General features: G+C 44.6%; 1 long non-coding RNA gene across 1 annotated transcript in view; it reads right to left on the reverse strand.

The window, feature by feature from the left end:
• The window catches only part of LOC144134782 (uncharacterized), a 27,944-nt gene extending 19,980 nt beyond the window's left edge, over positions 1–7,964 (reverse strand). Inside the window, exons 1-2 of the long non-coding RNA XR_013315252.1 lie at positions 7,708–7,964; positions 6,695–6,769 (exon numbers count right to left, since the gene is read on the reverse strand). This is a non-coding gene — a long non-coding RNA (uncharacterized LOC144134782). The remainder of the gene's footprint in view (positions 1–6,694; positions 6,770–7,707) is intronic.
• Positions 7,965–27,186: the final 19,222 nt, after the last annotated feature.

A 27,186-nucleotide genomic window follows, 5' to 3' on the forward strand; every position in this document is an offset into this window, starting at 1 on the left:
AGCGCCTGCGCAAGGAACATACTCACACATGAAGTCTTGTAATAAGGGAGTAATTACTCATTGACATCCAACCGAGCGTAGCCATATGACTACAAAAGAAAGCTATACAGCTTTCTTAGAAACCTCGTAGTTAAAGAAAAATTCGACTTGGTCCGGGGTTTGAACCAGGAATCACAGCTACACCGGAGCAGTCGCTCTACCAACTGAGCTAACCGGGACGGCAAGCTTATGGTAGGACGAGGGCGAATTGATCAATAGCTCCATAATGTCAATGAGGAATTACTGCCATATTACAAATCTACTCCACATTGGGGAATTCCCTTTAACATTTGGCCAACACATCAAGCCATACACAATAAGCGTCGCTCGAAAAACTTTTTTCCGCCTTATACAAATATATAGATGATTCGCTGACGCACAAACTGCCGTTCTTTATGATACATAGAACGCTTCAATCAGTTCTGTGGCTTTCAGATTGCTACTTCTGGCAAGAATCCGCACCTTTGAAAAACATGGCTCAAATAGCGTGAAGGGCAGGATTTATTCTGTTTATGCAAATTTGGGCACCTTTATTTTGCTCCATATTTTGTTCATGTTCTCTGGTTCGCTCATTGACACAGCACCTGGTTTCTCTATATAGGAGCGACAGCACGAGAAGGCAATTTCATAAACTACCCCTTTGTACATTTCATGTATGATCGCCCATGCTTGGTCCCACAGCCTCTTTCTTTCTCTTTTTGCTTAATTTTTTTTTTACTTGAGGGCAAACGCTTCCGTGCTTCAGGAGAGCTGAGAAGACGAGCGGAACATCGCGCCTGCTCGCAACCTTTTTCAGATTGTGGGCCAACTTTTGCACTTACGGCAACGCCACAGGTCTCACCTCTTCACGAGGGACCTCTTCCCCAGCTCGCACTGCCATAGACTTCATCTGCAAAACGTTTTCGGCGACCCCTGTCAAAAGCAAACCAGGACTCCCGGCTGAAGCCAGCCTGGTCAATTGGTTGTGAAAAGTCGGCCGCATCTTGTGAACGCATGATTTCCTTAGCGCAGACTCAAACACAGTGAAGCAATGCCTCTTTTCCCTAACTTTGAATGCGAGGAGTCAAATGGCAGAAGCCCTTTTTTTTTTGCTTGAGAAGCGTAAGCCCATCACGCCTGGTCCGTACAGAAGTCAATCTTAAGATCTAAAAACTTTAAAGAATTGTCCACGGGTAGTCCACATGTAAACTCTAAGCCTTTTCTATGTTGTCTAAATAGAGACAATACATCGGGTGCAGCTTCAGGAAAGTTCAAGCTTGTGTCCTTGGTTAAAATAGTAAAAAAAAATCGTCCTCGTGTCTAAAACTTTAAAAACATTGTTAGCTGGTAAAATGTAATGAAGGACGCGGTTCATTTGTGAAAGAAAAATATTACATAATACCGGCGCGACACACGATCAAATACAAATACCCGCATTCTGCAGAAAATACCGCTCGTAAAAATCTATAAAAGTGGACTCCAAGTAAACCTTCAAAACAGTTAAAAAATCACTAATACAAATACCGGCAGAGCTCTGGAAGGAAACAGCATCATTTCTTTCAATACATTGCCTGACTGAAGTAAATAGGGCATCGTTGGGTACAGAATAAAAACAATCAACAACGTCCATTGAAAAGGCATGCACAACCTCAACTTAAGATTTGTAGAATTCACAAACTTCTTCGGATCTTTTCGTTAAAAACGGATGTTCTACAACTGGTTTGCTAGAATGCGTACACAAGAAAAGACTAATCTGCTTCTGCCACGAACCCTTTTCCGCAACTATCGTTCTGAATGGCAAGCTTTCTTTGTGCGTTTTTACAAAGAGCCCTCTCAGTGCTTTATTTTTGCTTTTGTGAGTTTCTTTAGCAAGACTGACAAAACCCAGACGTTCACACATTGCCAATGCGCGGCTTTTTACTTCTGTAAACTTCACAAGGATAGATCAAAAATTCTTCTTAGAAGTTATCCTCAGACATAACTACGAAACCGCCCTCCTTATCTGCTTGAAGGAGCGTCAGGGAATTATTGCTAAATTATGCCACAAAGGCTCCAACTGACATTTCCGCGCGTTGCGTAGGCCTCGGGTACCCAGATTTAAGGAGACAGTCAACGACCTCCGAAAGGCACATTTCTTGCGCTTCCGGATCGGCTATTCGTCGATTTACGATTACCAGTTCATGCAGCGGCACTTCTGCCTGAATGCCGCCGCATGAACTCTTTGCCGTAAATCGACGAATCGGGAGGTCCCTCGAGAGGAGGCGAGACCTGTGGCGGTGCCGTATGTGCACGGGTTGGTTCGCAATCTGAAAAAGGTTGCGAACAGGCACGGTGTTCCGTTCGTCTTCTTAGCCCCCCTGAAGCTCGGAAGCGTTTGCGTTGGAGTCGAAAAAGAAAGAAAAAGGAAAAAGAAAGAGGCTGCGGAACCAAGCATGGGCGACCATTCATGAAATTTGCCGAAAGGGTAGTTTATGAAATTCCCCTCTAGTGCGCTCGTTTCTATATAGGGCAAACTGGGCGCTGTATCTGTTGAGTTGAGCATAGCAGGACTGTTGAGACGCCCACTGCACAGCTTTATTCCCGCTAGGCGAATGCCGGCCCGAGCCCTAGACGCGTGCCAGCCGCCGTGAGCCTCGCATGAGCGCGCAGCAGCGCAGCGCAGCGCAGCCAATCCAAGCCAAGCCAAACAGACGGCCTAGCCACTGCATGTGACTACTGCCTACAACACCTCCCCTAAACATAGGAGAGTCTCCTGGGCGGAATTACACATCGCTCACTCCTGATGTGATGGTGCGAAGATGCGTCCACACAGGTCGCGTGTGATTCTCCCAGAGAAATTTCATTCAGAGATGCCTCGTCTATGTCTGTCTCAGCATCTGAATACACAGATATGCCTCAGTGTCTTCACCTCCTGATACCTCGTTGCCTCCACCTCCTCGCCCAGACTTGGGAAACGGAACAAGTGGGTCCGATTGCGCCACACGGTGCCGTCCCCTGTGTCCATGATGAAGGACCGAGGCTCGTCTGCGGGCATCTGCACGCTGCCTGTCCTCCTCAGGTCCGTGACCCAGACATCATCCCCTTCGAGAAGAACTGGACGCTGACGGACGCCATGTCGCTTGTCGTAGTCTCGACGCTGCTGCGCACGGTTTTCTTCTTCAAAATTCCGGATTTTGTTGGCATCTGGCAAGCGGAGAAATAGCATTCGAAAAGCGACGGGAAGCTTTGTCCTCAACCGCCTCCCCATCAGTAGTTCAGAGGGGCTGTAGCCGTTTTTGAGTGGTGTTGACCCTTAGGAAAGGACGGTCAGGTAGTGGTCCTGAGTCTGTGGACTGCGGACCATTGTCGGAGACCACCACCTCTGTATACCGTGGCGGGGAAAATTGATTTGCAGTGCGTGATTATTATACCTGAAGCTAACGTTTTGAGAACAAACTCAGGATATCGGGAGTAGTAATCAGTCACAATTAACCACCAGCGGCTATTGAAGAAGAACAGGTCCATTGCAATTCTCTCCATGGTCTTGAAGGAAACTCGAAGGACGAGACGGTTCCTAGAAATCCACCTTCGCTGTCGGCTCCTGATGCTTCAACGATATCATCCCGAGGTGACATGCAGACAGACGCGTAGCGGCCCTTTTTGTGGAAACCCCTGCATACCTGCGTCCGCGCTGGGCACACTGAACGCGGGTGTCGTTTTTTCCCACACCAACGACCCAATGTCGGAACGCTGGCAACTGGACGCGGATGTGGCCTTGATTCAAAGTGATCTCGTCCGTAGTTGACGTGAGCAGCGTTCGTAGGGTGCCTGAATTGCTGTTTGCCTGATGTAACTTTGTTGACGGTCAGCATTTCGGGTTGAAGCTCCGCTTGCTGCTGACGAACGCTTTCGACCTGCCTGATACACTCAAGCGCCTTTCCAACAGTAAGATCAGCGTCAAGTTAAAGTCTCGCTGACAAGTTCTGGTCTTGAATGCCAACGACCAGTCTGTCTCGAACCAGTTCTCCTCGGAGGGTGCTGCACTCACAATGGTCGGAAAGCGTGTGAAGCGTAGTTACAAATTCTTCCACGAATTCGCCGTCGTTTTGGACCATCGTTTCGTAGCGTGCCCGTTCAAAAATGACGTTGCGCTGCTGTATGAAGTAGCTGCCGAACTGCTTCACGAAGACTTACAAGTTCTGAGCGTTCTCACCGGACAGTTTGAAGATTCCGAAGACGTCGTCGACCTGGTCGTCCATTAAGTAAAGGAGCGTGTCGAATTGATGTGACCCTGATTTTTCGCACAAACCGGAAGCCGTGCAGAAATGATTGAACCGCTTGGTCCATTTCGGCCAGTCGGCAAGAGTCGTGAAGCAGACGGCCTCGGGCGGTTGATCTACGAAGGACGCCATGTACTGGCCGCGTAGTCCAGGCCGTAGACGCTGCTGTGACGTGTGCAAGCGTCGATGGGTATCTCAGCGAGAGGACGTAGCCCTGGTTGGGCTTACTGTGGGAATTGGGTTACTTCTGACACCATTTTAAGTTGAGGAAAGCAGTACCGTTGAGACGCCAACCGGACAGCTTTATTTCAGATAGGCGAACGCCGGCCCGAGCACCAGACGCTTGCCAGCCGCCGCGAGCCTCGCACGATCGCGCAGCAGCGCAGCGCAGCCAAGCCAAGCTAAGCAGACGGCCTAGCTACTGCATGTGGCTACTGCCTACCACAGTCTCAACGAGCGAATCAGAGAACATGAACGAAACGTGGAACAAAATAAAGAGTTCCCAAATTTACCTAAACATATTAGATCTTGTCCTTCACGCTCTTGTGAGCCATATTTTTTAAAGGTGCGTATTCTTGCCAGGAGTAGCAATGTCCAAGCCACAGAACTGATTTAAGCTTTCTATATCATCAAGAAAGGATGTTTGTGCTTCAGTGAAACGTCTATACCTTTTTATGAGGTGCAGAAAAGTTTTTTGAGCGATGCTTATCGTGTAAGACTTGACGGGTGAGAATGTTCTTTGCGCAGGCGCTGGCTGGCTTTATATATAATTATGTGGTTTCTGCAGATTAACCCAGTTGTGAGTGGCGCTCTGTCCATTCTCTTCTCTCGTGTGTGTGTTGTTTTGGCGCCTTTAAATTACAATGATCACGTTCATCGGCGTGAGAAAATTTCCTACAGGGGCTAAAGTCAATCAGACTTGGCCTTTTCCTCCGAAATTCCAGGTACCACTCTATGTGACGCCTCTCTTGTCGTACATTTGTTCGTCTCGAGCTTTAAGCTGGGACGCCGTCGTAAATATAACTGAATATATATCGCCCGATGAACGTTGTTTGGGTAATTTACCTTTCCTTCAAGAAACCTCTGGCCGCTTAACGACAGCGCAATATAAAGGTGCATTGCGCTCCTATGAGCCCTACTTCACCACAATGGGCCGGTTGCCTTCAACTGTGTGCTTCTGTTTCCTGCTCGTGGAAGCGCTTCGTAAGCTGTTGCCAGTTTTGTAATGATGTCTCAGGCACAGTGTATCGCTGCATCAATAGCGACAATCGTGGGATTGATATCTGGGACAATCGGTGTTTTAAAGATATAATTGAACTGTTTGAGGGATTCATTTCCGTGCAACGCGACCAATGTAAGTACTTTTGATGTGGATAAGCAGTACATAGAAACATGATAGAATTAGCAACATAAGAGGGGGAAATATTTTAAAGATTGGAAGGAAGGCATTGAAACGGTTGGATAAATGAGGCCATTCTATGGCTTTCTATTCCCATTATCCATGTCATTCCATAAGGAGATTCAGTAAAGTCTATTTTGGAAATATTTAAGTAGTGGTAATTTACATTGCCAATTAATGCAATTCTGTCATATCTAATTGTGAAGAATCTAAGCACCGGTGCTCAAATGCAAGGTGTTAATAATTACGAATTGCAAAAATATTTCCCTGTATGAACTCCGCAAATAGTAGATGAAATTTAAATTGTTTAGCCAGTCAATGTTAGCTTTTGCTGACAGTGATTTTAAGATAAACTTCCTGGGTCACCGTCGGATTAAACTGAGCGTTTGCTAAGATAGATATGTTGTGATCAGTATTTGAGGCAATGCCGTCACTCAGCTCAAATGAAGACGTTGAGCAACATACTGCACATAACGCTGACCTTTATGGTTTGTATACGGCACATTATATGCCGAACACTACAAGATTATCCGAATAGATATACCTTCCTCTTAGTGGGAGAGCTCAGATTTCAAATTAATAAATTCATCTCCACAGTATGCAAAACAACCTTGTGCACCAGCTTTCAGGTATTTCGACAAAATAAATATGAATGCAATGCGCCTTCATGGATATTTTTTAACAGCAGTCAAGGGCCAATGGGGATACCTTTTCACGCGTAGCGACTAAGAGCTCTGCGTTCACAATACCCAACACGCATTGATTTCGGGGTATTAATACCAGTTTGTCAATATTGCATCTGAAGTTGAATAAATTTGTGGTTCAATATATGTCAGGGCTGTGTGCCGAGACTTTTTAAAATGTTCTCTTTGTGTGTCATTTATTTCACTCTCGACATTTTTTCGCTCTTTGTGTACATTTCTATATTTTTCTTGACTTAGCACTAGGTTCTCTTTCGACGAAAGAGCCCTGGTGTATGTTTGTGTGTTCGTGTGCGAGTGCGCTTGTGACCCCGCACCTTCGAGACATTTTCAAGGCCCGGAAAGAGTCCATCCTGGGGCGCCCTCCAGCCAGGGCACATCGGGGCACCCACCTGTAAAGATACACCTCCTACTTACGAATCTTCGTCCATTCCACCCTTCAGAACGCCGCTATCCATCTACACCCTTCGTCAGTAGACACACAGCAGAATCCCACGGCGAAATCACTCTTAAAGTCACATAAAAGCAAAGCGTGCAACCAATGCTTCTCACACAGACCTGTTGCCTCACATCGTATAATCGCACTATTTTCTTTCCTAATGAGGTCTCTGATTGCAAATGGCTCTTCACACATAGGCCAAAATGGTCCCATAAACAGCTAAACTAATTTTTGAAGCGTATGTTTCACTGAAGCGAGTATAGTATTGTTTTGCAATCGTATCTGATTCTTTCAGATATTTCTGCGCATACAATGCCATGGCATCCAGGAAGCGCAAAGCGGATCTGTGGCCACGACGAGCAACTGCTGTCATTACGGGTTTCAAAACGCAGCCGGAGAATTCTAGAAATAAAATAGACCGCTGGCTCCCAGTGCCAACCGTTTTCTTAGGAAGTACTAAGCGCTGCTTCGTTCACAGGTGGAAGATTTTGGTTGATGATTTCGCAGAAATCAGTGGAACAACGTCGCACCTGCCTCACCAAATACGATTAGAATGTGGGTTTGTTTAGAGAGGGGAAAACTAGCTCTTGCTCTTTGAGGCTAGCCGCGGTTGTCCATCCGCCGAGGCCAAGCAAATGACTGAAGTCATATGCACATGACATAAACAGCACCCCATGAGATGCTAGGTGCTTCGGATCTTGCATCCCAAGCTGAGTTTGCCAGTCAGAGGAACGAGGAGAAAAGCGCGTATGTGGAAATGCAATAGACCCCATGATCAAGCGCCAACTGCATGGACTTCGCGTAAGGTCTGTCTGGGAACTAAATACGATAGTTTGTACAACGTCGACATCCAGGGGTAATGTTGCTTTCGCGTTATATTCAAATTCCTACCTTTAGTCGCTTTGTCGCGTTGTCTGTTTGAGCCTGGGCGTTGTCGTGGGGCAAGAATCATTTAGTGACCAGCATCGGCCCGTTGAATGCTCGGACGCGACACAGAGCGAGCATGGCTCATGTATTTATTTACACTCTATGCAAACGATCCACAACTGCTTTTCAACTGTCCAGCAGCCACACAATCTTAGAGCTGTTCGCATCCCCACATTGCCGGTCTTTTGCCTCGCGTAAGCCTTCACCGGAGAACAACTTACTAAACCTATAAGAGAGGCCGCCGCTATTCTGGACGCGCAGTTTGTGTCCGAAATGAAATTGCTTTCTACTTTTTTTTTATAAAACCGGTTTTCATTCTCTCGTGTTATGTGCAGTCCGTGTCACGCTTGTGTAGAGCGCTCGAGCAGTGCGCGATCAGGTAACAAAAACTGAAATAACAGAACAGCCCCTGATTTTTGGGCAACGTGGTCGTGTCTGCTTTTTGCTCTACTACCGCGCAAGTGTTGACCTTGTAACCTAGCGCCTGCGACAACATCTGGATTTGTTTGCACGGAAGTGCGCCGTCCTAGCGCTCTACACAATGGTGACATAGACTGCACAATTCAGATCCCTAGTATTGGTATATGAAACAGAATGGCAGACTACCAGGACAAAATTGTTAAAAGCTTTGGCTATGTCAATAATCGTATGCCTTGAATAGCAATGAAAATGTAGTGTGCATTTAACACCCCTCGATTCTCAAAAGCATCATACGTGTTCCAGGAAAAACATACGCAATGATACCCACATTGTTAACATGCCATGGTATGAGGCCCGTGTTTTTGCGCATGTAAGAAAGGGGGCTCTTGGAAATTTTTCAACTTGTGCAAAAACAGAAGGTTAGCACTATCTATCTCGCATTAGAGACAAGATGGCGATTTTCTGTGAATACGGCAGCCTCTCATAACAACTATGGCTAATATGAATAATTTGACTGGAATACATTGCGCCATCTACCAAAGCCACTCACGCATTGAGGAAGATTACCAGTTCGACGCGACAAAATCCGACCGTTGTGAGTTCAGTCAACATTGAAAACTTGGCGTACATGTTAACACTAGTCCTTCTATTTTAATTTCAATTTATTCACGCTTAGCAATACGAAAGAGAAGTCCACAATTTACAACGAATGCTCAAATAAAATCTTTAAATTTTCTGACGCAACCTAAACATATACTACATGACGACCAAAAAGTGCAAGCCGATACCACCCAGCCTCAATTATGGACGGGCTTAAATGAACCACACTGACGCCGTGTCCAATAAAGGTGCCTCGAAATTCCATTATCTGAGGTTAGTATTGTGCGCCTTCCTTGATTTTCTCGAAGGCTTACGGAGGTTAGTAGTTTCGACTTCTGTAATTAAACTCTAAGTTGGTTCAGCTTCAAAGAGGACCATACAAACTTTAAGCTCTGAGCAGACAATGCTGAATTCCCACGAAAGCAAAACGCGTTCACTTATTGATTTGCTCCAAAAGCGGCCAACATAGCACTAGCAGTCGTGCGATTGCGACACGCGATACAGCTGCTTAAGCCTGACGCTATTTGCATGCTCGATGTATTGAGGACATAACAGCGTAGTTGTACATTTTTCAGCGAGAAATATTCTCTCATAAGCGAATGCAACGACAAAGAAGGGGCGCCTGAATTGACCCAAATGTCGGCGCTGAAACTCACATATTCTTATAATCGAATAGGCACCGTGTTTGTTTATAAATTGTGCCATATACACACGCTTTTTTTCCACCGTTAATTTTCACGGGGAAATAATTTCCCAAAAAAACGTGCCGAAATTACCGCATTGTTTGGCGATTTTTGACGAAAATCCCTGTCGGCAGGCTTAAAAGAAGCGTAACAGGAAAAAAACGCTTTTCGTAGAAAATTCCTACCTTGTACTGCACAAAAATTCAACCGACGCATTTATTGGCCGCAACACTCCTTTGGCGGCAGCAGCAGCGCAATATGGGGCCAAACATTGTGACTTGTCATTGGCATAATTGGTAAAATCTCTCATGACGAGTACAAATCGAGGTTGTCATCCAAAGGGTTATAGCGTAAATTTCGCTACTCGGGGGTGCAAAGGAATAACAGAGAGATAGCTACGGGACCACTGGCTGCGTTCGAAGACGTCCAGCGTAAAAACAGCTGTCTGCGCTAGACACGCGCCTTGAAGAGCACTGTGTTGCATAATGTGAACAACCCTTTGGTTACCATAGTGCGCAGTCAATAGCCGACAGTTATTTTTTTTCTCTCCATTAAAGACTACCCCATCACGGTTGCTGTTCTGGCGTACTAGTGCAAAGTTTTACCGAAATGTTGACGTTTAACTATTTTTTCAGCGTCCGACAGCCAGGTGACTGAGGGCGTAGACATAGCCGAGGTGTATGCGGAATGAGGGCGCCCAATTTACGCAGTATTCAAAACAATTTCAGCTTCGAAATCACGATCCATGCTTTAACATCCTATTCTTAAATGGATTCAACAGTTTTAGAAGGGCCGATTTCTTGGACGGTCTGGGCCATTATAAAATTATTTGGAAGTTATTTGTCCCGCATTATGTTATTACTGACTGCCCTTTCGAGCATTAACCAATCAGCGGTAAATTCCGTATAAAACAAACCATATGACCTCGTGTTGCAAAAATGTAGCGGCATTTAAATGACATTTCGCACTCTCAGATTCTGCTCTATAATACACTGCTGGCCTTATAATTTCGAATCGACTTCGTACCTGCTTTGTGATATCAAAATACAAATTTCAAAGCTCCTCATAAAATGTCTAACTTGGCCCACTTTAAGTCCATACCATTAATTGGGGACTTCAGAGCAACGTATACTCCGTACGCATTGGTGTTCTACTCTACATTCTCACAACAACAGTGCTAACTAGTGTAAACAGGTTCGGCAGGCGCTGAACCGCGTCTTTTGTTTCATTATTTCAGTCGCCAGCAGACGCATTCAGGCGGTGTTGTCAATCGCATTCAGGCGGTGTTGTCAATGTGTTGCGTTAAAAACAAATTTCGCAAGTCAGTGCTGCAATGACGCTTGCAAAAAAAAAATGTAACATGCCTGCGAAGGGTGGTGAGCAAATTGTTTTTTCCCAGAAATAAACAGAATGTGGACAAAAATAAGTCATCGAGACAATGCGGAATGCCACACTGCACCTGAACTTGAATTTCGCCGATTCAAGCCTAAGCCATTTATTTTGGCTGGTTACATTATGGCTGTAACATGGTGTCGAGTGTTCGCATACTGTAACGCAATTAGAGTTTACAGGCTCGTCTTGCTTAACAATCAGGGCCGTAGCGTTCAGTAGTGAAACTAAGGCGAAAATTCATCATTTAAATAAAAACATGTACTTAGAAAAAGCAACTAATGTCGTGGTGCAAGAATAATCACCTTGTCTCGTGATTTTCATGAAGGATGCCAGCGTCCTCTTTTCAACAGCCGAAGCACACTTTACATCCTAATCATCAGCATTTATTCTCCGTTGAGGGCGCAGCGTTGGTCATGACATATAGAAGGGAGAAACAATAAAATATTTTCGCGGTCATGTTGTTATGCAATGAAAAAAAACACAAATTAGAGGGCATTGGGCGGTATAAGTTTTTATGAAGCCATGTGTAAGGCCAATGCTAAACATAAAGAGATGAAAAAAAGTCATGTGATTCTTGTCCACATGCGTTTACGAAGTATTTAGAATAGGGTTTATGGACACCATTCCGTAAAAATAATTGGCGGATATAGAAGATGTGATAAATTATTTAGGTAAGGTACTAGCTACAAGGCGCAATTTACGTTTGGCATGCGAGTTTAGCTGGAAAAGAATAATAATCAAGGCTTCTTGCTGCACGTTCATACAATTTATCACACTGAGTTGATATAAACTCTATGAAATTAGAGTTGGCGTGTGAATGGACCGTTGATTAGGGGAACGAGTTCCTTTATTCAATGGCCAAGGCAAGAATGATTGAATGGATGCCTTCTTGGAAGCAGTTAAGCGTTGCACACTGTGAGCGTTAAAAAGCCGACGCGATGTTCGTAGGTTTGGTATTGGAATGGAGGTTCCAAGGTTAGGACAATTTTATGCAGTTTATGAAATAGGCCCGGTCGCGATGTCTTTTTCTGACGAGCTATTGAGTTGAGCCCCTCGATTCTCAAAAGCAGCATACGTGATACGTGCCGGGGGGGGGGGGGGGGGGGGGGACGCAGATTGCTCTTTCCGAGCTCACGCTAAGCTCATTTTTCCAGAGTTAGTTTTTGAGGAGGCTATGTCGCGACGAATGAGCTGATGCGCAGTCACCTAGTGTCCAAATGGAAATTGCATTGAATTTATCTCCATTATATATATGCGAACTGCCATCTTTGGCTAGCTGCCCACAAGCCGGTGTCTTTTTCGTGACACGGACGGGTGGACAGATGCCGGCATTTTTTGCAAGCGGGGCCTAAATGCATTCAAAAACTCCAGAAAACAAAAATAAGAAAATCAGCGTCGATGTCATGTATTTAATTTGCGGTAAGTAAAGGAGCGTTCACTGTGTACAAAGCATAGAGGAACATGAGTGGCTCTGTTAGAAATCATCTAAGACATCTGGCCACGTATGCTTCGATGTAATATGTAAGTGGTTTGCCGTGGTAAGCGAAACTCGATAAAAAATTTATTCCCGAAGTGGAACTTACGCGCATTCATTTCTGAGCAGGACTGCAGTGATGTTCGGTTCTGCTTCTCCGTAAAACTATTGACGAGATTTGAATATTCTCTAATACTACATTCTCTAATGATTTTTTTTTGCCACGCAGTAGTTTCTGCACATGTTTCATGGGCAAAAATTCTTCTGCGCCAGTGTATGAAATCAACACGTTTCGGTAATCTCTTTTATATCACACAGTAAGAGTAAATGAGGTACGAATAATAAGAGCGCCAAGGAAAAATAATAATGAGTTTTTTTTTAGTTAAGCCGTTGGCCATGTGACAAAAAGCACTCGCTAGCAACACAGTTGTTCGCATGTCTGCCCTCTTCTCCAATTGTTCTTTCTTTTTGCTGTTATTTTTAAATTCGCCTTAAACATTCCAAGCGTCTACACCAGATACTTACTAATACGGGTGGAATAGAATGTCCTCTGAACTTCTTCCACTGACTGTGTACGAAGGGTCAGTAATTCCTGATTATAACTTTTCTTTATCATTTACACTGTCACTGCTTTCAGCACAGGTCTTCCGTCATATGTCTGGTGCACACACAAGTCGAATCAATATAATTGGCATTGCTTTATTAGCACAAACGCAGCTGCCACCGTCTAAGCACAGATTCAAGGTAAAATAATTCTATGGCTAAGGTTCCATCCAGCAAGTAATCGTCCGGTGCAGTTATTTGATCAAATCTTGCTAGCTTGCTAGTGATTGAAGCCTCTCAAATATAGTGTAGCTCCGAAACCACATATGTGAATACAAGTTCAAATATTGCAAACAGTAAAAACGAGGGCGCAGGGCTTGTTAACATTTGTGTGTCGTGCTCTAAAAAACGCATGACAACAGCAGGAACTCTCTGGCCCAGGTTTTACGGGCGGGATATGAATAAGTACACCCCGAGGCTTCGCATGGTGTGCAACGCTGCACATGTGCTTCGGCCCTGCGCGTTCACCTGGGTGCATGTGCGTCACGAGGTCAAAGCACAAGCGCCGGTATCAAAACATGCGCTGCGGCGGAAAGAGTTATTCGCATGCATTGCTTGCTTTTTTCATCTTTTCGATCCTAATGAAAAGTGAACCAAAATTTTGTTTTCAGTTAAAACAAAGCCCAAGGTCTCGTGTCACCGACGAGTTGAAAAACAAGACTACTGAAAACCAGCTGAGGTGCACGTGACCTAACTATATCCTTGAGAGCTGCTGGAGGCTATTTGAATACCTGGGGTGTTTTTATTCACTGCGCAATGAACGATGTTGCTAGGCGCGATTTATTTGAAAGGCACAAGCTCGTTAAACGAGACGTGGGATTGGCGTTCGTGTTGAATAAGAAATGCCTGGAAAATAGGCAGCTAGGAAAAGTGAAGTTTCAACTAGGGTCGCTTGAACTGCGTCTTTAATTCAAATCTCAGAAAAACATTTGCATGAGAACTGAGCTGAGTCAGCGAAGAGATTTCAAGCATATCGAACTAGAATTTATTGAACTCGAAGAGGATAGCAAAATAGTTGCGTATATAGATAATTCGATAGGTTAAAAATGTTAATAAATAAGCTAATATGTACACTGCACCTTCGCTAATTACGCATTCTTTACAGCGACGAGCCACCCGCTGGCGTACTGGCAGTGGACAGCTCGTTTGGTGTCGTCAGGCTCATCCCATCACAGTCGTTGCGGACAGTGCTTTGAAGACAGCCACTGCGTGTGATAAGGTGTCTAATCCTGTTGCCAGCATACTGCAAATAGAATAATCTCATTAAAATTAGGTGTAGTTGGGCTCAGCAACACCTTTAGCAGCACTGAGAACGAAAAAAGCCGAGCGAGGGTCACCCATAAGTTTTTATTAGTTAGGCTGGCCTGACCACATTACAGGGACTATAGGCATAGAAAACAAGTACAAGACATCGAGGGCCACCGCGAAGCACACACCACGTTCACCGAGTCACGCTGTTACGTAGCGCACGCCTAATCACGCAAAAAGTGGCTGAAGAGCACCGTTAGAATGAGGCCACTAGCAAGAGTGCGGCACATTGTTCGATATATTGACTGACGGGCGAATTGGCCGTTCGATATGCAGCGCGACTTTCCTATACTTCCCCACAGGATTTTCAAGGGGATAATCTATGTGTTCGATATATCCGATAATTCTATATATCTCTGTTCAGTATAAACGAGCTCGACTGCACGCAGGTGCGTAATGCCAGATGTGTCCGGCAAAGGCTCTTCTTTACAGTTTATTAAATCAGAATACCTACATCGCCAAAGGCATTCTTGTAGGTAGGTTAAGTACATGGGTGTACAGCAATGATAAAAAGTTAGCCATAATGCACATTATAACAGGAGATAAAACGACCAACACTCAAGTAAAAATTACTAGAAAACGTACAAAGAGTGCAGTAACATGTGAACAATAGAAAGACATACGTACGAACAGCGTACATTGTAGTATAGAGAAAGAAGTGCTAATAATAGAAAAAAAACACTGAGAAAAACACAATGAATAAGGCTCTCAACAAAATTTTCAATACAAGGCGCATTCATAACTTTGTTCCAGACATGGTTGCAATTATGTTATGGGGAAAAATTAATAATTAATCACTTTTATACGGTACTGATAAGGCCTAATTTCGGTAGCGTTCTCTGTCCTAAAGAAGATGTAATATGGCTCATTTATGCACACTGTTTTGTCAGTACCTGTCTTGTTGCTGTGTATATTTTGAAGGAATTTCAATCTCAGGCTTTTTCTGCACGACGAAAGTGCTTTCCAACCCATTCACATATTTCAGAACCTTTAACTGCAAAATTATAATTTCCTGTTACAAATCGTGCTGCTTGCTTATGGGCACGTCCTATTTTAGCTACGTGATTTTTCGTGTATCGATCCGAGTTACGCATGCTTACTTTAAAATGGGCCTGAAGCTAGTGAAATACAAGTTTGCTTTCAATTATGAAAGAGAAGCTTCAGATTTCACCGAGAAAAGTGGAGGAGACGATAAGTGTTCGCGGTTGCAATGTCAATAAGATTGGAGCAGTCCAGAGTTTTAGTAAAAATAACGCAGAGGCAGTTAACATGTTCTCTGGTTTGAAGTCCAATATAATTTACGTTTATATGCACCAGAGAACTTTAAATTTTTCTTCGTAAACTGCACATGATAACATTTTCGTATTCTAAAAGTTACCTGCCACCGGTTGCACCAGATAGCTACTTTTTTTTAGGTAGCCTTGCAAAGCAGTCACATCGGAAACGCATTTTACTAAACGATACATGACGCAGTCGTCGGCATAAAGTCTAGCATTATATTTATTGTTTGTTAATAAATCATTAGTATATATGTCAGGATATTGTGGGCGGCTTTATGATTAACTGGCGCCTAAGTTTTAATTAATCGGGCCCACCTGCCCACCTCTGCACTCTCCGTAAGTTTGGATGGGGAGGAGCGACAAACTTCTCCTCCCCGCGTGCAAAAGAGGAGATTCGACTGGTGACCGGCGATAGGGGCCCCGCCTGATTAGCCGTTGACCGGAGGCATGAGGCGTAGGCGAGTCTCGTAACGAACCCCTTTACTTGGGCAGAGAACAACTACAAAATGTTACACACAACCGAGCCCAACCAAGCAGCGTCTCTACACAGGCGCGACGGAAATAACAAGCACAAAATGACTATGCGAATACAACAATTAACACAAAGAAGGAAACGTCAATTCAATTACTCTACAATGCTACGCCAGAAAGGGCTGGAATACACAAGATTAGGATGAGAAACAGCAAGCAATAAGACAAAAAAGAAAAGAGTGCATGTGAGTGGGGAGAAACGATGGCTTAGCTGCGGAGTGGCAAGGTCCAGGTCGCAGAGAGCGTCGGGCTGCGGTTGTGCGTCGCGGGGCAGATGGGGGATTGGGGATACGGGCGAACTTGGGCCTCGCGTCCTCGGGGTCACCGTCGCCGCGCTCTTTGCGTCTAACGTACCCCCTAGGCTCCATTGCCGACCACTTCATTGGCTGACCTCACTCACGACCGCACGCAGCGAAATCTCTAGACCAACTGCGCAGCTCGGGGCGTTCTCGCCGCCGCGTTCTCTTGGGAAACAAACACACACAAAAAAAATTCAGGCGCCGCGTACAGGCGAGTCGCAGATTTTTAAAGGGGAAAAAAGCGCGAAGAAATGGTGCAACAAAACGGCAGAAAGCCCTGATCCTAACGAGGGGAGCTTGAGCACGTAGCGAATTGTACCGAGGCGTTCAACCCGCACCTCCCCGCTCCCATCACGTGCAAGCGCTTGCTACCTACACGGCGACAATACTAGGAGATGGCAATTCTAGAAACCGCAGCGAAACCCGTGCTGAGCTGAGGTAAAAAAGTTATTTTCTTGGAAATGCTTCATTAGGTTATAGTAGATGACATGCTCTAGCGTCTTACAACAGACGGACGTTGAAGATACTGGTCTGTAATTGCCTACATGTGTAGGAGCGTCATGTTAGATTTCTTCCACTCTTCGGGTAGTTGTTACATATCTAGGGATTTGCTGAACAATATTACTAATAAATGAGGTACCTGTCATGCACAGATTACCATGGCATCTACAAACACTATTGAATGTGTCTATCGACTCCTTTTTCGTCGCAGATCTAGCAAGTGTATCATTGCGGGAACCGCTTGTTTCCTCAGGTGTTGTTAAGCAGAAGCCCTTTTGAGTGGTACAGCAGGTGAAGTTTCAGAGCTGTTGAGAATATCCTGCTCGTTTTTGGCACATTGAAAATGTTCATTACGTAGATCCGAGCAGACATTGTCACCTAACTAACGTTAGCCATGGTGCAATGCTGTCACTGAAGCCAACAACTACGCACGATCCACTTACAAAAGCCTTAGAAAGTGCTTTAAAATACCTTTTCAGACCGGCCTGCCATGTAAGTCGACGCCGAACACGAGAATAAGGCGACCTAAGCAATTTCTACCTAACGACTACCTAAGCGAGACCTTACGCACTATTGTGCAACAGGAAGCAGAAACCACGTGATTATACGCCGTTCACACCACACAGGCTGAGGCTTGAGTTGGAGAATTGCTGTCGAACATTGCTGACAACAGCCATAATGCTGTCGGGTACCTGCTGTGGGCAAAAGCCTGATGGCTCAACCGGCACCCAAACCTATTCAGGTTGACGTCATATCACGCGTTTCCCTCTAAGCTCAACATGCATAGAGTAAAGTGCCGGGATGAAATTTATTTTATAAAGCATGCTGAAGGAAATGCATTGATGTAACCTTGACATCGTTCTCATTTGACAATAGTTATCATGCCAACAAGAAACATTTATTCGACTGGTTTGGTAAAACGGAAGCGGTAACACCTAAATCACTTTTTACTGGAGTATATAGTTCATTCGGCGGCTGCGGAGATGTTTAAAAATCTGTCCCCGCCGAGGAATTCATGCAAGCAGCTAGGACCGTGGCTGCAAGGGTTGGATATCGTTCGTTTGGTTTCTTACCGCATGCCATCAGAAGTTATGTCGAACTCTTCTACTGTCGTTGTTTTCCCTGAAATTCATTTTGTTCTATCTTCCGGTCAGTGCTTATTTAGGAGCAGTTAAATGCCGCGCGAATATGTTTCTATTTTCGTGTAATTTGCTTAACGTCGCGGATCCACGACCAATCTGCTCACTAATGAAGGCAAATTACCATTCGAATGTTTGCTAGACATGACAACAGCCTCGAAGAAGATTTACCATCACGCTTACTTTCACGATGATTGGCGTCCTTCAGGACGTTGCTGGCGTGCAACCTAGTTTGTCCGGTGTCATCATAAGTAGAACACTAGTGAACGAATTGGCAGCACCGAACCGAACAAGCCCCGAATGCACATCATGGTGAACATTCCCGTGCAAAAATTGTGAAAATTGGAAACTTGTAAGACACTGTTATGGGATTATTGAAGGTAATGGTCCATTCTTCCGATATGTAGCTAAATCTTTCTTAACAAGTGTTTCCATCGATCCCATTCGAGCAGTTAAAACTGTCATACAAAAAAAAGAGTGAACGCTTTTGATGATAGTAAAAATGTTAAAAGAAAAAAATGCAAAACTGCCGTCGGGTGATCGGCGGATATATTGATTGTTATAGCGAAATCTTAAAACTGGCGGCCGCGGTCGGTGGTGACGAAAGACGGGCAGCCGAAACCAAAGACCCTGCCGGCCATGAATAAATGAAAAGAAATTGCATTCATAAGCCATTTCACGCTCAAAAAAGCATTTGTAGAGGATCCTTGCGTATGTCTGCCAACGATGACGCAGTTTCCAATGCAGGAGCATTAGAACCCCAACGGCGAGAACCGGCCGGTTTCGGCGTATGTAAGATTGTGTGCAATAAAAGCCAGCTGTCACCGCTGGCAGGTGGACAAATGGAGAGGCAGAAATTCCCCTCTTCATTTGTGGGAGACAGGAGGGAGAGGCCGGAAGGTGGCCGCCACGGGACGAACTGCCTCCGCACCAACGGAAAAACAGTGTTACAAAATGACTTTTTACAATGTACAATGATTTAGAATAACCAGGAAAGACAGAGAAATCCAAAATAACAAGAATGAAACGAAATGCCGAGGAATTACCCAGCGAAAAAAACAAGCAATTAAGAATGACTATGTAAATTGACTAGCAAAAATTAAACAATGAGAAATGAGCGCAATGAACCAGGATAAGAACTTATTACACAGGTTATCATTGTGACTCGTGAAGTGTATCGGAAGAAACTATAACGTCCTCAGATGAATCCGTGACCTTCTACAGTGATTAACACTACAATGACAAATGAGCGGAAGCCGGAGTACGTGGAAGCGATCCATCGAAAACGTCCTTTGGAGACCGAAGAGGAAAGTCACCGCCGTTTAGGAGCAGAACCTGAAGATAAACGTCGCAAGTGTGTAGCGGCGACAGAAGAGGAGAACGGGCACGCACCGTAAAGTGTTAGCAGCAGAAGCACTACGCCGGAGACAGGGGGCAAATACGACGAGACAAGCGGTAGTATTCCGAGAAAGAGGCGCCATCCTCCTAGAAACAAAGTATAACCACAAAGTGGACAGAAGAGGGAAAACTTCACGGTGCCTGGCAAAGTTTTGGCAAGCGGACTTGTCTTCGTTTGGGCGCGTCCACTTGTCGAAACGTTGGCAGGCACCCTGAGGTTTTCCCTCCCTTGATCACTTTGTGATTATTAAGAACCATCTGTCCAAACTCACTCTACTATACAGACAAAGCAGCTTGACAAATCACTGCACAGTGCACAAGGGCTTCTAAACTCCACGCATTGCAAAACGCGTAATGCAATTAGGCACCAATTAGTTTTGTTTGCGCACCCGATTTCAGCCCTTTAAAGAATTCCTGCGGATTTTGTGCAAGCATTATTTTCTCCCTTCCGTCGCTGCCTGTATCTATTACAAGTGAATATACATGTGACTACAGGACTTCCGTATTGAAATTTGCCTCCATTGCAATTGATAAGGCAAGGAAACGCGCGGCCAAACATAAAGAAGAGACAGCAAGCTTGTGGAAGGAACCGGACTGTGAATGATTGATCGAAAGGTTTGTGCAGCAGTAAATGAACCCCTGTTTACTTAAGGTTTTAGAGTGAATAAATAGGCTTTATGCTAGAATATTAGGTTTCGATTTTCAGGCGCGATGATCGTTCACGTAGAAATTTATGCCACTTCAGCGGTCTGCATATCAAACCTCTGCATTTTGTCTCCATAAAACGATTCTGTGCCTGCGCGTCTTGGATAATAAACTCTTATATATAATTTGTGAGACACGCACTAAGTACGATTCCATTCTATACGCTGCAGCATACAGAAGGGCATCTTACCAAATCATGCAAATTTCAAGGAAGTGTTATACACAAAATAGCCGTGTGTAAAAAACTAACGCATTATGTGTATGGACACTAGAAATGTCCAACATTCGCGGAGAAAAAATTTAAAACTTGAAAAAAGAAAACAGCAATTTATGTAAATATTGAAGGTAAGAACGCAATCTGATATGCACCAAAATCTTTCTTTTAAGCTGTTTCCATCGACCACATCGTACAGATCACATTGCCATAGAGAATAAATGGGGAGCGGCTTGGATCATAGCAAAAACTTTAACAAAAATAAAAATTCATGACTACCGTCGTGTGATCTATTCATATAATGAGTGTTATAAAGAAATTTTCTAGTATATGAAAAAAAATTGCGTTCATGGATGGTTGGAGGCTCAAAAGTGCCTTTGTCAAGAATTGCTGGGTATGGGTCAAGAAATGGCCTTATTCCCTGAGCTGCACCCAGGATTCTATCAAATCAGTGTACTACGCAAATTCTCATTCGAAAGAGCTGCTTTCTTTTTTCTCTCTTTGCATAGTGAATTGCAGTTAGGTATTAAGTACCTGGAGCTTTGACAGGTGAGGAGTGGCATGAAAATCCGCCATAAAACTGGAGGCCTTTTGTAATACTTTGAGATTTATTCCCATCAGCATCACCATAAGTATAACTGCGTTCACTGCAGTACCAGCCATCTCCTCATACCCCAAAAAATTCTGTTCTGTGCCAGCTGCGACCAACTTATCATCGCAAACATGCTATTATCAATCTTCCCCCTTACGCTCTGACGCCTACTGCTACGCTTGCCTTGTCATAGAGTCCGCTCCGTTACCCTATGGGAAGAGCGGTCTTCTTGCCTTTAATAAAGGCGCCCATGCTAGTTTATTCTCATTGCTAGTTTATTCTCTCACGATATCATTTTGCCGCTGGTTGATCCCTGGCACTTTCTACTCTCTTTCTGTCTCTTAACTTTACACCTACATTTTTCTTCGATAGATATTTGCGTTTTCCTAAAGTTAACTTCGAGCTTTTTCATTGCTCTCCATGTTTCGGCCCTATCTATTAGTACCGGTGAGACACAGAGTCCTTCTATTTTAATTTCAGCTTTATTCACGCTTAGCAATCCGAAAGCGAAGTCCACAATTTACAACGAATGCTCTAATAAAATCATTAAATTTTCTGACGGCAACCTAATCACACTGCATGACGACCAACAAGTGCAAGCCGATACCACCCAGCCTCAATTATGAACGGGCTTGAATGAACCACACTGGCGCCGTGTCCAATAAAGGTGCCTCTAAAATCCATTGCCTGAGGATAGTATTGTGTGCCTTTGATTTTCTCGAAGGCTTACGGAGGCTAGTAGTTGCGACTTCTGTAATTAAACTCTGGGTTACTTCAGCTTCAAAGAGAACCATACTGACTTTAAGCTCTGAGCAGACAATGCTAAATTCCCACGAAAGCAAAACGCGTTCACTTATTGATTTGCTCCAAAAGCGGCCAACATAGACTAAGCACAGAGGCACGCACAAGCCTGGGCGTCGCTGATTATAGCACTAGCAGTCGTGCGATTGCGACACGCGATACAGCTGCTTAAGCAGGACGCTATTTGCATGCTCGATGTATTGAGGACATAACAGCGTAGTTGTACATTTTTCAGCGAAAAACATTCTCTCATAAGCTAATGTAAAGACAAAGAAGGGGCCCTGAATTGACCCAAAGGTCGGCGTTGAAACTCACATATTCTTATAATCGAATAGGCACTGTGTTTGTTTATAAATTGTGCCATATACACGCGCTTTTTTTCACCGTTAATTTTCACCAAGAATTTAATTCCCAAACAACGTGCCCAAATTACCGCATTGTATGGCGATTTTTGACGAAAATCCCTGTTGGCAGGCTTAAAAGAAGCGTTACAGGAACAAAGCGCTTTTCATAGAAAATTCCTACCCTGTAGTGCACAAAAATTCAACCGACGCATTTATAGGCCGCAACACTCCTTTGGCGGCAGGACCAGCGCAATATGGGGCCAAACATTGTGACTTCTCATTGGCATTATTGGTAAATTCTCTCATGACGAGTACAGACCGAGGTTGTCGTCTAAAGGGTTAAAGCGTAAATTTCGCTACTCGGGGGTGCAAAGGGATAACAGAGAGATAGCTACGGGACCACTGGCTGCGTTCGAAGACGTCCAGCGTAAAAACATCGCTGTCTGCGCTAGACACGCGCCTTGAAGAGCACTATGTTGCATAATGCAGCGATGGCTGCATTATGCATCGCTGCAGATATGCAGCGATGGCGTAGAGGTAGAACATCCGCCTCGCGTGCAAGAGGACCGGGGCTCAAATCCTGGTGCCGCGCAATTCTCCACCGGGTTTAAAAAAAAATCCGCGTGTCGATGGAATTGCATAACCAGGCCTGGAGTGCGGCCTTATCTCGGTGACCAGAACCGACAACGCACTCTCTCACCAGAGCAGGATTTGGCCACCCTGGTGTAGTACTTGGCCACAACCTTCTATGATCAAACCAATTAGCCCTCGGCCCTCAGTCCCCAGCGGCTGCAGAGCAACTGACCATGGCGGCGGTCAGACCTGTGACGCAGCGGAGGGTGCTAAGAATCTCTGGCTCCGGACAGGCCGCCATTGGAATCTGAACCTGGCAACGGTTAACGCTAGAACTTTAGCTAGTGAGGCTAGCCTAGCAGTGCTGTTTGAGGAACTAGCGGGAATTAAATGGGATGTGATAGAGCTTAGCGAAGTTAGGAGGACAGGTGAGGCGTATACAGCACTAAAGGACGGACACATACTGTGCTATCTCGGGTTAGAGGATAGACGAGAACTAGGTGTGGGTTTCCTCATTAATAAGGATGTAGCTGGCAACGTAGAGGACTTCTACAGTAATAACGAGAGGGTAGCAGCTATAGTAATTAGGCTGAATAGGAGGTACAAGCTGAAAGTGGTGCAGGCCTACGCACCCACATCCAGCCATGATGACCAGACCGTTGAAAGCTTCTATGAGGACGTAGAATCAGCAATGAATAAGTAAAATCGCAGTACACTGTACTGATGGGCTACTTCAATGCGAAGGTGGGCAAGAAGCAGGCTGAAGACCACGCGGTAGGTGACTATGGGATAGGCTCTAGAAATAGCAGGGGAGAGTTATTAGTCGAATTCGTGGATAGAAATAATTTACGGATCATGAATACCTTCTTCCGCAAACGAGAAAACATGAAATGGACCTGGAAGAGCCCAAATGGTGAGATTAAGAATGAAATCGACTTCATACTATGCGCTAAACCTGGCATCATTCAGGATGTGGCCTTCCTCGGAACGGTGCGTTGCAGCGACCATAGAATGGTGAGGTCTAGAATTAGCTTAGACTTGAAAAGGGAACGGAAGAAGCTAGTGAAGAAGAAGACCATTAACGAGTTAGCCGTAAGAGGCAAAGCACAGGAGTTTAGGATAACGCTGCAAAACAGATATTCGGGTTTAACTGAGGAAGATGATCTTCATGTTCATTCAATGCCCGATAACCTGACATCAATAATTACGGAGTGCGCAGTAAAAGTAGGTGGTAGGACAGTTCGAAAAGATACCGGGAAGCTATCTCAGGTGACGAAAGATCTGATTAAGAAGCGCCAAAACATGAAGGCATCTAACACTACCGATAGAATAGAACTAACGGAGCTGTCAAAGTTAATAAATAAGCGCAAGGTAGCCGACATAAGGAAGTTTGATATGGAGAGTGTCGAGCATGCTATAAAGAACGGAGGTAGCCTAAAACTGTGAAGAGGAAACTAGGCATAGGTAAAAATAAAATGTATGCATTAAGAGACAAGCAGGGCAATGTCATTAGCAATATGGATAAGATAGTTAACGTAGCCGAAGAGCTCTACACAGACCTGTACAGAAGCCAATGTAATCAGAGCGCTAGTGAGAAAGACAGCAATGCGTCATCCCGCCAGTAACGAAAGATGAAGTAAAGAAAGCCTTAGAAGCAATGAAAAGGGGAAAAGCAGCTGGGGAGGATCAGGTAACAGCAGATCTGTTGAAGGATGGAGGGGACATCGTGCTAGAAAGACTAGCCTTATGACCTCGACTGTACCAGAAGCTTGGAAGAATGCAAACATTATCTTAATTCATAAGAAGGGAGACGCCAAGGACTTGAAAAATTACAGGCCGATCAGCTTACTATTCGTTGCCTACAAAGTATTTACTAAGGTAATCGCTAATAGAGTGAGGGCAACGTTAGACTTTAATCAACCAAGTGATCAGGCAGGCTTTCGTAAAGGATATTCCACAATAGATCATGTTCACACTATCAATCAGGTGATAGAGAAATGCGCAGAATATATTCAACCTCTATATATAGCTTTCATTGATTACGAGAAAGCATTCGACTCAGTGGAAACCTCAGCAGTCATACAGGCATTGCGTAATCAGGGGGTAGAAGAGCCTTATGTCAAAATACTGGAAGATATATACAGCAACTGCACAGCTACTGTAGTCCTCCATAAAGTCAGCAATAAAATTCCAATAAGGAAGGGCGTCAGGCAAGGGGACAAGATCTCGCCAATTCTGTTCACCGCATGTTTACAGGAGGTATTTCGAGGCCTGAATTGGGAGCAGTTGGGAATAAGAATAAATGAAGAATACCTAAATAATCTGCGATTTGCTGATGACATTGCCTTGCTGAGTCACTCAGGAGGTGAACTGCAAATCATGATCAATGAGTTAGACAGGCAGAGCAGATCGATGGGTCTAAAAATTAACATGCAGAAAACCAAGGTATTGTTCAACAGCCTAGCAAGGGAACAACAGTTCACAATCGGCAGCGAGAGCCTAGAAATTGTGACGGAATACGTCTACTTAGGGCAGGTAGTGACAGCTGATCCGGATCCTGAGAGGGAGATAACTAGAAGGATAAGAATGGGGTGGAGCGCATATGGCAAATTCTCGCAGATCATGAGTGGCAGTTTACCAATTTCCCTCAAAAGGAAAGTGTACAACAGCATAATCTTACCGGTACTCACCTACGGGGCAGAAACGTGGAGGCTAACGAAAAGAGTTCAGCTTAAGTTAAGGACAACGCAGCGAGCCATGGAAAGAAAAATGATAGGTGTAACGTTAAGAGATCGGAAGCGGGCAGAGTGGGTGAGGGAACAAACACGGGTTAATGACATCCTAGTCGAAATCAAGAGAAAGAAATGGGCTTGGGCAGGACATGTAATACGAAGGCAAGATAACCGCTGGTCCTTAAGGGTAACGGAGTGGATTCCAAGAGAAAGTAAGCGGAGCAGGGGGCGGCAGAAGTTTAGGTGGGCAGATGAGATTAAGAAGTTTGCAGGCAAAGGGTGGATGCAGCTGGCAAAGGATAGGGTTAATTGGAGAGACATGGGAGAGGCCTTTGCTCTGCAGTGGGTGTAGTAAGGCTGATGATGATGATGATGAATTATTACAGTAACATTGTGCGCGTAAGGAGTTCAAGGAGAAGAGTGGCGATACTGCACTGCGGTATTCACAAAATATGCGTCAGTGTGCACAAAAAACAGTGGCTGTGTTAAGAAAAACCCCTGAGGGGAGCCAGTACATCTATTTTGTCATACCCTTGAAGGCGGAGCTTAAGTTTTCCCCTAATTTTTTATCCCATTCTCTGTAAAGGGGCACGGTGGCTTGTCTATGAAGTACACATGCAAAGGCGTTTAACGCTGATTCATGGTATGAATACCTTTTACTGCCGTGTAGCCTTTTCGAAATTCAGCCTGTTCTTTGGCTGACCGAATTTTAAGGTAATTCAGTTAGCGATTAGCATTGTAAATACCTCTTAATAAACAGAGAGTGAGCAGATCGGTGTCCATTTTTTCATAACCTCGACTTCCCGATTCTTATAGATTCAGATGATATTAGCGTCCTTTCAAGATTGCGGTACTCTCGAGGTTTCGAGGAACAGCATACAAAAGGTCTCAAGTTGTCCGAGCTCAATGTCCCCACTATTCTCCAACAAATTGTGATTTACCTGATCCTCGCCAGCCGCTTTTCTTCTTGTCTTTTCATGAAGCGGTTCTTTACTTCCTCTTTTGTTACAGTTGGCGGGTCCAATTCGTCCGCGCAAACAGTCTTCCTGATAACGATCCTTATTGTTTCGGTTAACATAGAGGTGTGTGTAGAATTCTTGGGCAAATTTAACTTTAGTTTTCTTATTGTTAATGACATTGCCCGCGACACCAGCGACAGCTGCTCTGGTGAGCGCGCAGGATCGCGGCGGCACATCGGGCCCTGGACTGAGGGTTTCACTTAACAGGACGAGATCATAGTTTCCTAATGAAGGTTTTCCTCCTCCTCCTCCTCCTCCTCCTCCTCCTCCTCCTCCTCCTCCTCCTCCTCCTCCTCCTCCTCCTCCTCCTCCTCCTCCTCCTCCTCCTCCTCATCTTCCTTGTCTCTTAGTGCGTACATCCCAGTTTGCCTATGACAAAATTCCTGTTGCCAGCTTTAATGGTAGCTCTGTTCTTTTTCTGGCGTCTACTGTATTATCTGCATATCATATTTCGCTATTTCTTTTTTTCTCTAGTGACAAAATTTCACACTTGAGCGACTACTGCCTCTTTGCGAGATTAGAAATTTTGATAACTTGGCGTGCCTTAGTCATATGTTTTTAGACTCCTATACATCTTGTGAACGCTAAGGGGATTGTCGACCATTTAAAGCGAACATCTGTTCTGAAGTGAGATGATGTAATCCACTACTTTTTGTCTAACCAATAACTAGTTGGCTTGTTCTTTCCTGCTGCTTTCCTTTGTCTCTTTTAATACATTAGCTGATTACTGGCCTCACCATACTGTGTTCGCAACATTGCACATTGCCGAGGACTTCCACATCCTGTACTATGCCTGGATGCGCACAAAATATCAGGCCTGTTTCAGTTTTATCCT

This window comes from Amblyomma americanum, chromosome 5 (assembly GCF_052857255.1).
Source record: "Amblyomma americanum isolate KBUSLIRL-KWMA chromosome 5, ASM5285725v1, whole genome shotgun sequence".
NCBI classification, from domain to species: domain Eukaryota; kingdom Metazoa; phylum Arthropoda; class Arachnida; order Ixodida; family Ixodidae; genus Amblyomma; species Amblyomma americanum.